Source organism: Scyliorhinus canicula, chromosome 4, assembly GCF_902713615.1.
Source record: "Scyliorhinus canicula chromosome 4, sScyCan1.1, whole genome shotgun sequence".
Classification (NCBI taxonomy): domain Eukaryota; kingdom Metazoa; phylum Chordata; class Chondrichthyes; order Carcharhiniformes; family Scyliorhinidae; genus Scyliorhinus; species Scyliorhinus canicula.
Window position 1 is genome coordinate 127,481,192 of NC_052149.1, and position 11,795 is coordinate 127,492,986.

Here is an 11,795-nt window from a genome sequence, read left to right on the forward strand (position 1 = left end):
CATCAAGTGGAGGTCATGTCTAACAAATCTGTTCAAGTTCTTTAAGGAAGAAGGAAGTTAGACAAAGGAGAACCAGTGGATGTGATTTATTTAGATTTCCAGAAGGCCTTTAACAAGGTGCTGCATAAGAAACTGTTAAATAAGTTAAGAGCCCATGGTGTTAAGAGTATGATCCTGGCATGGATAGAGGATTGGCTGACTGGCGGAAGGCAGAGAGTGAGGATAAAGGGGTCCTTTTCAGGATGGCAGCTGGTGACTCGTGGTGTACCTCAGGGGTCTGTGCTGGGACCACAACCATTCACAATATACATTAATGATCTGGAGGAAGGAACTGAAGGCACTGTTGCTAAGCTTGCAGATGATACAGATGATCTGTAGAGGGGCAGGTAGTATTGAGGAAGCAAGGGGGCTGCAGAACTGGTTGGACAGGCTAGGAGAGTGGGCAAAGAAGTGGCAGATGGAATACAATGTGGAAAAGTGTGAAGTTGTGCACTTGGAAGGAGAAATGGAGGCATAGACTATTTTCTAAATGGGGAGATGCTGAGGAAATCAGAAGCACAAAGGGATTTGGGAGTCCTTGTTCATGATTCTCTTAAGGTTAACATGCAGGTTCAGTTGGCAGTTAGGAAGGCAAATGCAATGTTAGCATTCATGTCGAGAGGGCTAGAATACAAGACCAGGGATGTACTTCTGAGGCTGTATAAGGCTCTGGTCAGACCCCATTTGGAGTATTGTGAGCAGTTTTGGGCCCCGTATCTAAGGAAGGATGTGGAAAGGGTCCAGAGGAGGTTCACAAGAATGTTCCCTGGAATGAAGAGCTTGTCATATGAGGAATGGCTGAGGACTCTGGGTTTGTACTCGTTGGAGTTTAGAAGGATAAGGGGCGAATCTTATTGAAACTAACAGGACACAGCGAGGCCTGGATAGAGTGGACATGGAGAGGCTGTTTCCACTTGTAGGACACAATCTCAGACTAAAGGGACAATCCTTTAAAACAGAGATGAGGAGGAATTTCTTCAGCCAGAGGTTGGTGAATCTGTGGAACTCTTTGCCCGCAGAAGGTTGTGGAGGCCAAATCACTGAGTGTCTTTAAAACAGAGATAGATAGGTTTTTGACCAAGAAGGGGATCACGGGTTATGGGAAGAAGACAGGAGAATGGGGATGAGAAAAATATCAGCCATGATTGAATGGCGGAGCAGACTCGATGGGCCAAGTGGCCTAATTCTGCTCCTATGTCTTATGGTTGTCACATTTCCGACATTATAACAGTGAGTGTTGTCAGCCAAGTCCTCCATTATCAGTAAATGTCTTTAGGAGATTCTAATGTGTGAAATACACAATATAAACACACATCTTTCTTTTCTGTTTGAAAACTGGGAACTCCCACAGTATCCTTGTTGATTATTTTTCATTAAGGGAGGTGGGCTTCACTGGCTAGACCAGCATTTATATCCCATCCCCGATTGCTCTTGTGAAGATGGTGCCGAGCTGGTTCTACTTCCACGAGTACAAACCTAATCTGCTCAACCTTTCCTCACAAGACAACCCCTTCATCAAAGGAATCAGCCAAGAGAACCTTCTCTGAACTGCATCCAATGCAAGTAAATAAGGAGAGCAACACTGTTCCCAATAGTCCAGGTATGATTTTCCCAATGGGCTGTACTGCTGTAGCATTGGAATGAAGACCTACATTCCATTGGCCTTCCTAATTTCTTCTTGTTCCTCGATGCAGAGATACCCAGATCACTCAACAGTGGTCTGTATTCTCCACCGCTGGCATGGTAGCGTGGTCCCCGATGCCTAAAAATCAGGATTGGCACCGGGCGCCTCCAGGCGATGATAGAAACCTGATGCTCTGACCACCCCACTGGCAGCGGGGTCGAGATTTGCGCCCGCACGCCAGCGGGAGGATGTAAATAAATGCAAATGGGCCATAATGATCCATCTGCATCCATTTAGCAGGCCAGGCACCCTATTCTTCGGCACTCCTACATCCTCTGGAAGGGGAAAAGCTGTGACCTGTGTTTAAACCCCTCAGATCAATTAGCTGCAAACCATTCATTCATTTCAAGTAGTTACCTGCGATTGACAGCTTTCACAAAACAACTGCAGCCTTGATTCATTCATCTCCCTTCATGGATGAGTCACTCTAAGTGCTGAAACCCCAATGTTCACAAACATCAACCACATCAAAGACTGGTAAATGCACTGAAATAACACACTTGATTAAATGCACTTATTTCTCTTTAGTCAGGGGGTCCATGGCGCTGCTCCCTGTAGTTATGAGGACCCTGAGGGGTGGGGTGGGCTTTGGTTAAGGGGTCCATCTAGTTAAGGGGTCCCTCTGGATAAGGGGTCTCGGGTTAGGGGGTACCTGGGGGCCTCACTATTGAGGGGGTCCCTGAGGGGTCTCCCTATTCATGTGTTCCCTGGGGGGTCTCCCTATTAAGGGGGTCCCTGAGGGGTCACCGTATAAAGGAGGTGCCTTGCAGGTCTCCCTATTAAGGGGGTTCCCTTGGGGGTCATCCTTTTAAGAGGGTCTCCATATTAAGAGGGTCTCCCTATTAAGCAGGCTCCTGGGGATCTCCTTATTCATAGAATTTAAAGTGCAGGAGGCTATTCGGCCCATTGAGTCTGCACCAGCCCTTGGAAAGAGAACCCTACCCAAGCCCACATCTCCACCCTAACCCAGTAACCCCACCCAAACGTTTTGGACACTAAGGGCAATTTATCATGGCCAATCCACCTCACCTGCACATCTTTGGACTGTGGGAGGAAACCGGAGCACCCGGAGAAAACCCACGCAGACACGGGGAGAACGTGCAGACTCGGCACAGGCAGTGACCCAAGTTGGGAATCAAACCTGGGACTTGGAACTGTGAAGCAACTGTGCTAACCATTGTGGTACCATGCTGCCCTACCACTGTGCTACCGTGCAGCTGCATGTGTTCCCTGGGGGGGTCTCCCTATTAAGGGGGTCCCTGAGGGGGTCTCTCTATGAAGGGGGTCCCTTGCGGGTCTCCCTATTAAGGGGGTCTCCCTATTAAGGGGCTCCCTGAGGTTCTCCCTATTAATGGGGGCCCTGGGGGTGACTCCCTAGTTAAGGAGTCCTGGGGGAGGGGGAGAGGCAGGTCTTGTTAACCCCTGTACTTGGTGGAGGGGCACCCAGGAAATCGGGAGCTGGGTGCTGACTTGTGATGCGAGGTGGAGGGTGGCTGGCCATGAGACTTTGTTATCAGGCTGCCCGCTCAAAATGGGGTCCCGACAGGGGGATTCCCTCCGGAATCCCTCGTATTCCTTGCCATGCATTATTTTGCAAAATCCTGGCCACCCTCCGCACCCACAATGCATTACATGTCCACCCCATCTCTATCAGAACCCCGCAAAGCCACCCCCCCCCCCCCCATAAGGAAACCTGCGATAGGGAGACCACCCCAGGAACCCCTATAATAGAGTCCCCCCCCCCCCCCCACAGGAGTCCCTGTAACAGAGAGAGCCCGCCCCCCACCACCCTCGGGGTAAGAAGAGCATGAATAGACAATACAAAATAAAGGTTACAATTATATAGGGGGTGCAGATGTAGAGGAAATGGGTGTATATGTGCACATATGAAGAGAATGTTACTGCCATTAACGTGGCATCAAGAACCAAGGAAAACTGGAGTCAATGGGAATCGGGAGACAACTCTCTGCTGGTTGGTGTTTAACCAGCACAAAGGATTGTGGTTGTTGGAGGTCAATCATCTCAGCTCCAGGACAATCATTGCACGGGTTCCTCAGGATAGTGTCCTGTGCCAAACCATCTTCAGCTGCTTCATCAATGACCTTCCTTCCAGCTACAAGGTCAGAAGTGGGGATGTTTGCGGATGACTGCACAATGTTCAGCACCATTCACGACTCCTCAGATAATGAAGCAGTCCATGTTCAAATGCAGCAAAACCTGGACAATATCCAGCTTGGGCTGACAAGTGGCAAGTAACATTCATGCCAACCATCTCAAACAAAAAAGAGTCTAACGACCGCCCCTTGACATTCAATGGCATTACCATCACTGAGTCCCCACAATCAATATCCTGGGGGTTACCATTGATCAGAAACTGAACTGGACTAGCCATAGAAATGCTGTGGCTACCAGGGCAGGTCAGAGAGGCCTAAGTCAGGAGTGTGATGGAATACTCTCCATTTGCCTGGATGAATGCAGTTCCAACAACACTCAAGAAGCTCAACACCATCCAGGACAAAGCAACCACTTGATTGGCACCCATTTCACAAACATTCACTCCCTCTACCACCAACGAACAGTGGCAGCCATGTGTACCATCTTAAAGATGCACTGCAGGAACTCACCAAGGCTCCTCAGACAGCACCTTATAAACCCAGAACCAATACCATCTAGAAGGACAAGAGCAGCAGATACCTGAGAACACCACCACCTGGAGGCTCCCCTCCAAATCACTCACCACCCTGACTTGGAAAATTATTGCTGTTCCTTCACTGTCACTGGGTCAAAAATCCTCAAACTCCCTCCCTAACTGCACTGTGGGTGTACCTACAATGGTTCAGGAATGCAGCTCACCACCACCTTCTCAAGGGGAAATTAAGGACAGACATTAAATGCTGAAACAGCCTGTGACACCCATATCGCTTGAATTAATATAGAAAAGTAATTGAAAACGGGGGAGGGGGGCGGGACGCCCTCTGATCCGGTTGGTCACCTGGAATGCGAGAGGGTTGAATGGGCCGGTGAAGCGGTCGAGGGTACTGGCTCACCTGAAGGGGCTAAAGGTAGATGTGGCAATGCTTCAGGAGACCCACCTGAAGGTGGCGGAACAGGTCCGCCTGAGGAAGGGATGGGTGAGGCAGGTTTTCCACTCTGGGTTGGATGTGAAGAACCGGGGAGTGGCGATTCTGGTGGGGAAAAATGTGTTGTTTGAGGCATCGGAGGTGGTGGCGGATAAGGGGGGTAGGTATGTTATGGTTAGGGGCAGGCTACAAGGAGAGAAGGTGGTACTGGCTAGTGTGTATGCCCCAAATTGGGACGATGCGGGCTTTATGAGGCGTATGTTGGGACGGGTCCCGGGTCTGGAGGTGGGAGGTCTGATCATGGGGGGGGGGACTTTAATACGGTGTTGGATCCTTCACTGGATCGGTCCAGCTCTAGGACGGGTAGGAGGCCGGCGGCGGCCAAGGTACTGAGAGGGTTTATGGATCAGATGGGTGGGGTGGATCCATGGAGGTTTGTGAGGCCGAGGGCACGCGAGTACTCTTTCTTCTCCCACGTACATACGGTCTACTCTTGGATAGATTTCTTCGTGGTGAGTAGGGGACTGATTCCGAGAGTGGAGGAGGCCGAGTATTCGGCCATTGCAATCTCCGACCACGCTCCGCAATGGATAGAGTTGGAGATGGGGGAGGTGCGGGACCAACGTCCGTTGTGGCGGTTGGATGTGGGGTTGTTGGCGGAGGAGGAGGTGTGTAGGAGGGTCCGGGCAAGTATTGAGGGGTACCTCGAGGTGAATGATACGGGGGAGGTTCAGGTGGGGATGGTCTGGGAAGCCCTGAAGGCAGTGATTCGTGGGGATCTGATATCCATCCGGGCACACAGGGAGAGGAGCGAGAGGAGTGAGAGGGATAGACTGGTAGGAAAGATGCTGGAGGTGGACAGGAGGTATGCAGAGGCACCAGAGGAGGGACTGTTGGGGGAGAGGCGCAGCCTACAGGCTAAATTTGATTTGCTGACCACTAGAAAGGCAGAGGCACAGTGGAGGAAGGCACAAGGGGCAGTGTACGAACATGGTGAAAAGGTGAGTAGGATGCTGGCTCATCAGCTCCGCAAGCGGGATGCGGCTAAGGAAATTGCTGGAGTGAGAGACAAGAGTGGGAATGTGGTGCAGAAGGGGGTAGAGGTGAATGAGGTCTTCAAGGACTTTTACGGGGAACTGTACCAGTTGGAGCCAACGGGGAAGAGGAGGGGAATGGAGAGGTTCCTTGACGGGCTTTCTTTCCCGAAGGTGCAGGAGTAGAAGGTGGAGGGGTTGGGTGCGCCGATTGAGCTGGAGGAGCTAGTTAAGGGGATCGGGCAGATGCAGTCAAGGAAGGCACCGGGGCCGGATGGGTTCCCGGTGGAATTTTATAAAAAGTTTGTGGGCCTAGTGGGCCCCTTGCTGGTGCGGACACTCAATGAAGCGTGGGAAGGGGGGACTTTGCCCCCGACGATGTCGCGGGCGCTGATCTCGTTAATTTTAAAGAGGGATAAGGACCCCCAGCAGTGTGGTTCATACAGGCCCATATCTCTCCTCAACGTGGATGCTAAGGTCCTCTATCAGGATAGAGGACTGTGTGCCAGGGGTTGTGCACAAGGACCAGACAGGCTTCGTGAAGGGAAGGCAGCTGAACACGAATGTGCGGAGATTGTTGAATGTCATCATGATGCCGGCGATTGAGGGGGAGGCAGAGATAGTGGTGGCGCTGGATGCGGAGAAGGCCTTCGATAGAGTGGAGTGGGGGTACCTATGGGAGGTGTTGGGGAGGTTTGGATTTGGTGAAGGGTTCATTAGATGGGTAAGGCTGCTATATGAGGCCCCAATGGCGTGCGTGGCCACGAATAGGAGGAGGTCGGAGTACTTCCGGCTTTACCGAGGGACCAGACAGGGTTGCCCCCTGTCCCCCTTGTTGTTTGCACTGGCAATCGAGCCTCTGGCGATGGCGTTGAGGGATTCAGAGAGGTGGAGAGGCTTGGTGCGAGGTGGAGAGGAACATAGGGTGTCGTATGCCGATGACCTGTTACTGTATGTGGCGGACCCGGTGGGAGGGATGCCGGGAGTGATGGAGTTGCTGGCTGAGTTTGGGACCTTTTCAGGTTATAAATTAAATTTAGGCAAGAGCGAGGTGTTTGTGGTGCACCCTGGAGACCAGGAGGAAAGAATTGGTAGGCTCCCGCTTAGGCGGGCAGGGGAGAGTTTTAGGTACCTGGGGGTGCAGGTGGCCAGGGACTGGGGGACTCTTCACAAGCATAACTTCACCAGACTTGTAGATCAGATGGAGGAGGAGTTCAAGAGGTGGGACATGCTGCCATTATAATTGGCGGGGAGGGTGCAGTTCGTCAAAATGACGGTGCTTCCGATGTTCTTGTTCCTTATTCAGTGCCTGCCCATCTTTATCCCCAGGGCCTTCTTTAGGAGAGTGACCAGCAGTATTTTGAGCTTTGTGTGGGCACATGGGACTCAGAGAGCGAAGAGGGTGTTCCTGGAGCGAAGGACGGATAGAGGCGGGCTGGCGCTGCCCAACCTTCTGGGGTACTATTGGGCAGCCAATGTGTCAATGGTGCGTAAATGGGTGATGGAGGGGGAGGGGCGGCGTGGAAAAGAATGGAGATGGCGTCATGTAGAGGTACGAGCCTGGGTGCCATGGTAACGGCACCGTTGCCGCTCTCCCCTAAGAGGTTTACCATGAGCCCGGTGGTGGCGGCGACCCTAAGAATCTGGGGACAGTGGAGACGGCATCGGGGGGAAGCAGGGGGCTCGATGGAGGCTCCACTGGGTGGCAACCATCGGTTCATCCCGGGGAACAAGGATGGGGGATTTAGGGGGTGGCAAAGGGCGGGCATCAGCAAATTGAGGGACCTGTTTATTGGCGGGAGGTTTGCAGGCCTGGGGGATCTGGAAGATAAATTTGGCCTTCCCCAAGGGAACATGTTCAGATACTTGCAGGCAAAGGCGTTTGCTAGGCGACAGGTAGAGGGATTCCCTCTGCTGCCGTCGCGGGGGATAATGGACAGAGTGCTTTCGGGGGTGTGGGTCGGAGAGGGGAAGGTGTCTGACATCTATAAGGTAATGCAGGAGGTGGAGGAGTTGTCAGTGGAGGAGCTGAAGGCTAAATGGGAGGAGGAACTTGGGGAGCAGATAGAGGACGGGACTTGGGCGGATGCCTTGGAGAGAGTCAACTCTTCCTCCTCATGTGCGAGGCTTAGTCTCATCCAATTTAAGGTGCTGCACCGGGCCCACATGTCCGGGACTAGGATGAGTAGGTTCTTTGGGGGTGAGGACAGGTGCACCAGATGTTCGGGGAGTCCAGCGAACCACGCCCATATGTTCTGGGCATGCCCAGCACTGGAAGAATTCTGGAAGGGGGTGGCGGGGACGGTGTCGAGGGTGGTTGGATCCAGGGTCAAACCAGGGTGGGGACTCGCGAATTTTGGAGTTGCGGTAGAGCCGGGAGTGCAGGAGGCGAAGAGGCCGGTGTCCTGGCCTTTGCGTCCCTAGTAGTCTTGATGCAGTGGAAAGATGCGAGGCCCCCAAGTGTGGAGACCTGGATCAGTGACATGGTGGGATTTATAAAATTGGAAAGGGTCAAATTTGCCCTGAGAGGATCAATACAAGGGCTCTATAAACGATGGCAGCCTTTTCTGGACTTTCTGGCTCAAAGATAGGTAACTTGGTCAATAGCAGCAGCAACCCGGGGGGGGGGAGGGGGGGGGGGGGGGGGTTCCTTATTGTAGTGTCTACTCTGTTACTTTATATTGTGCTAATTTGCATTGCTGTTAAAATGCTGTGTTGTTCATGGAGGTGGGGCGAATGTTTGTGATTGTTAATATTATTGTTATTTTTGGTATTTTACTGTGGTGCGTTATTGTTGTATAAATTCAAAATTTTTCAATAAAAATTATTTTTTAAAAAAAGAAGAAAAGTAATTGAAGATTGCCGTACTGGCTGAGGTCATTCATGAAGGCCGCGCCTTCTCAACCTTGCCTCAAGTGCGGTAATGGTCAGGGTAAATTACCGCCAGTCAGTTCTCCCCCTCAAAGGGGAAAGCAGTCTGTGGACATCGGGGACTGTGGCGGCTTTACCTTTTACAATTTGAGAGCAGTTAATAAAGCATAAGGTGTCCTGGCTATATTAATAGGGGGACTGGTCAGATTCCAGCCCAACCCACCATCCAGGTCCTGCTGAAAGTCACTGGACTGTCGAATCCCGTGCAGCGAGTCATACCATGGCCAGGCTGGAAAATCTTGGAAAATATAGCCAGAACACAAATATACACAGAGCACACAAATATACACAGAACACACAAATATACAGAGCACACAAATATGCACAAAACAGAAATATACAGAGCACACATCTGTACAGAGCACACAAATATGCATAAAACACAAATATACAGAGCACGCAAATATACAGAGCACACAAATATACACAGAGCACACAAATATACACAGAACACACAAATATACAGAGCACACAAATATGCACAAAACAGAAATATACAGAGCACACATCTGTACAGAGCACACAAATATGCACAAAACACAAATATACAGAGCACGCAAATATACAGAGCACACAAATATACACAGAACACACAAATATACAGAGCACACAAATATACACAGAGCACACAGATATACACAGAGCACACAAATATACACGGAGCATACAAATATACACTGAGCACACAAATATACACAGAGCACACAAATATACACAGAGAATACACAAATATACAAGGAGTACACACAAATATACACAGAGCACACAAATATGCACAGAACACATAAATATTCACAGAACATATAAATATACATTGAGTACACAGAAATACTAAGAACATACAAATATACACACAACACACAAATATACACACAAATATACACAGATCACACAAATATACACAGGGTACACAAATATACACAGAACGCACAAATATACACAGAGCACACCAATATACACAGCACATAAATATACACAGAACATATAAATATACACTGAGTACACAAATATACACAGAGCACACAGAAATATTGAGAACAGGGCAGCACGGTGGCGCAGTGGTAGCACTGCAGTCTCACGGCGCCAAGGTCCCAGGTTCGATCCCGGCTCTGGGTCACTGTCCGTGTGGAGTTTGCACATTCTCCCCGTCTTTGCGTGGATTTCGCCCCCACAACCCAAAGATGTGCAAGGTAGGTGGATTGGCTATGCTAAATTGCCCCTTAATTGGAAAAAATGAATTGGGTACTCTAAATTTATTTAAAAAAAGAAATACTGAGAACACAGAACACATAAATATGCACGAAACACCACTCCCCACGTTGTCACTCTGAATAACCACCCTTTACTCCCATCTCCGCTTTCTGTTTTGAAGACCGCGAGCAATCCATACCATCACATTTCCTCTAACTCAATATTCTCTGATTCATTCATTAGTCTGTTTTGGGGCACCTTATCAAATGCCTTTTGAAAATCGAGGTAAATTATGGTCACGATTCCCTGGGAAAATGCCTAAGTCTGGTTTTGGGTGTGTTTGACGCCGTGTTTAATGACGGCTGCAGTGCCAAGATGGAGACCACTATTCCAGTAGCACTCAGCCACGTTCTGGGACCTAGGGGAGTTTCTCCCGTCAGGGCGACACTTCAAAATTTCTCCGGCACTGGGAAACTGAGCTCGGCAGCAGGATCGGCTCCTCACAGGTCATTCAGAAAGGAAGCCGCGATCTCGATCATTACATGGATCACAGCCAGCGAGGCCATGATCCAGCTCACGCTGGGTGCCATGAGTCAGATAACTCACCTGAGACTTCCCGCCCACCAGATCTCGATTTGGGGCTCTCCTGCTATGCCCACATTGTGCCCACTGCAGAGCCGGGCACAACGTGGTGGGAAACTGATGCCCCGCATTGACTACATTCCCATTGTCTACTCACTCTGTTACCTCCTCACAATATTCAGTCAGGTTAGTCAGGAAGATTTTCACTTTTGAAATTTATACTGACTTATTCTGCTGTATATTCACCAGACAAAATATAGAAAAAAATTCACAATGTACACGCGATTCATAAATACACCAGGATTAAAATTCCTTCTTTTCTCTTCCAGCCCGTGAGAATTCACAACCCACACTGATCCTGCTGCCCCCCTCCCAGGAGGAGGTCAAGACTAAGGGCACTGCCACCCTAATGTGCCTTGCCAATCACTTCTATCCCGATGAGGTGGTGGTGGAGTGGAAGAAGGATGGTGCAGCCATTTCGGACGGGGTTCAGACCAGCAACTACCTGCGAGCTTCGGACAACACCTACAGTGTCAGCAGCCTGCTGACCCTCTCTGGCTCTGCCTGGGAGTCCAACGCCCGCTTCTCCTGTGCCCTCACCCACGTGAGCCTCTCCTCTGCCCTCAGCAAGAGCATCAGGAGATCAGAATGTGTGTAGAGTGTCAGAGACAGTCCACAGAGGAGACACAACTTTAAATAGAACAGGGGTGAGCTGGGAGGGCAAAGGTCATTGTCAGCACTGACGTACAACTCTCTTCCTTCTCGGGACTGGGTCTGAGACACTTCTGAGGGGCAGGGGTTAAGGCACATTACTGAAGGAGTACAGAAGGAGCTGTACTCTGTATCTAACTCCATGCGGTATCTGCCCTGGGGGTGTTTGATGGGACAGTGTAGAGGGAACTTTACTCTGTACCTAATGTTGTGCTGTACCTGTCCTGGGAGTGTTTGATGGGACAGTGCAGAATCATGATGCCAAGTAAAACCTCTCTAAGACGCTGAAATCTCTGCTTCAGGAAACCAGACCTCCTTCCTGCTCACCCTGTAGTTACAATTTAAGGTTTAGTTTAAAGGGACAGGATTCTCATTGAGAAAATCTCAGCAAGTATTTAAAAAACCTCCATTCTCCCTGTGAATTACTCCAGCTTCCTCTGGCTGGGCTGTTTATTCAAGTCTTTCTTCTGACAATGTAAATCTGTAAAAGGTAATAAACATTAAGAATATTCAGTCTGTGTCTCGTGTGTGCTTTGGAAATAT

At 50.0% G+C, this 11,795-nt stretch overlaps 1 pseudogene; it reads left to right on the forward strand.

The window, feature by feature from the left end:
* The window catches only part of LOC119964991, a 16,190-nt pseudogene extending 4,964 nt beyond the window's left edge, over positions 1–11,226 (forward strand).
* Positions 11,227–11,795: the final 569 nt, after the last annotated feature.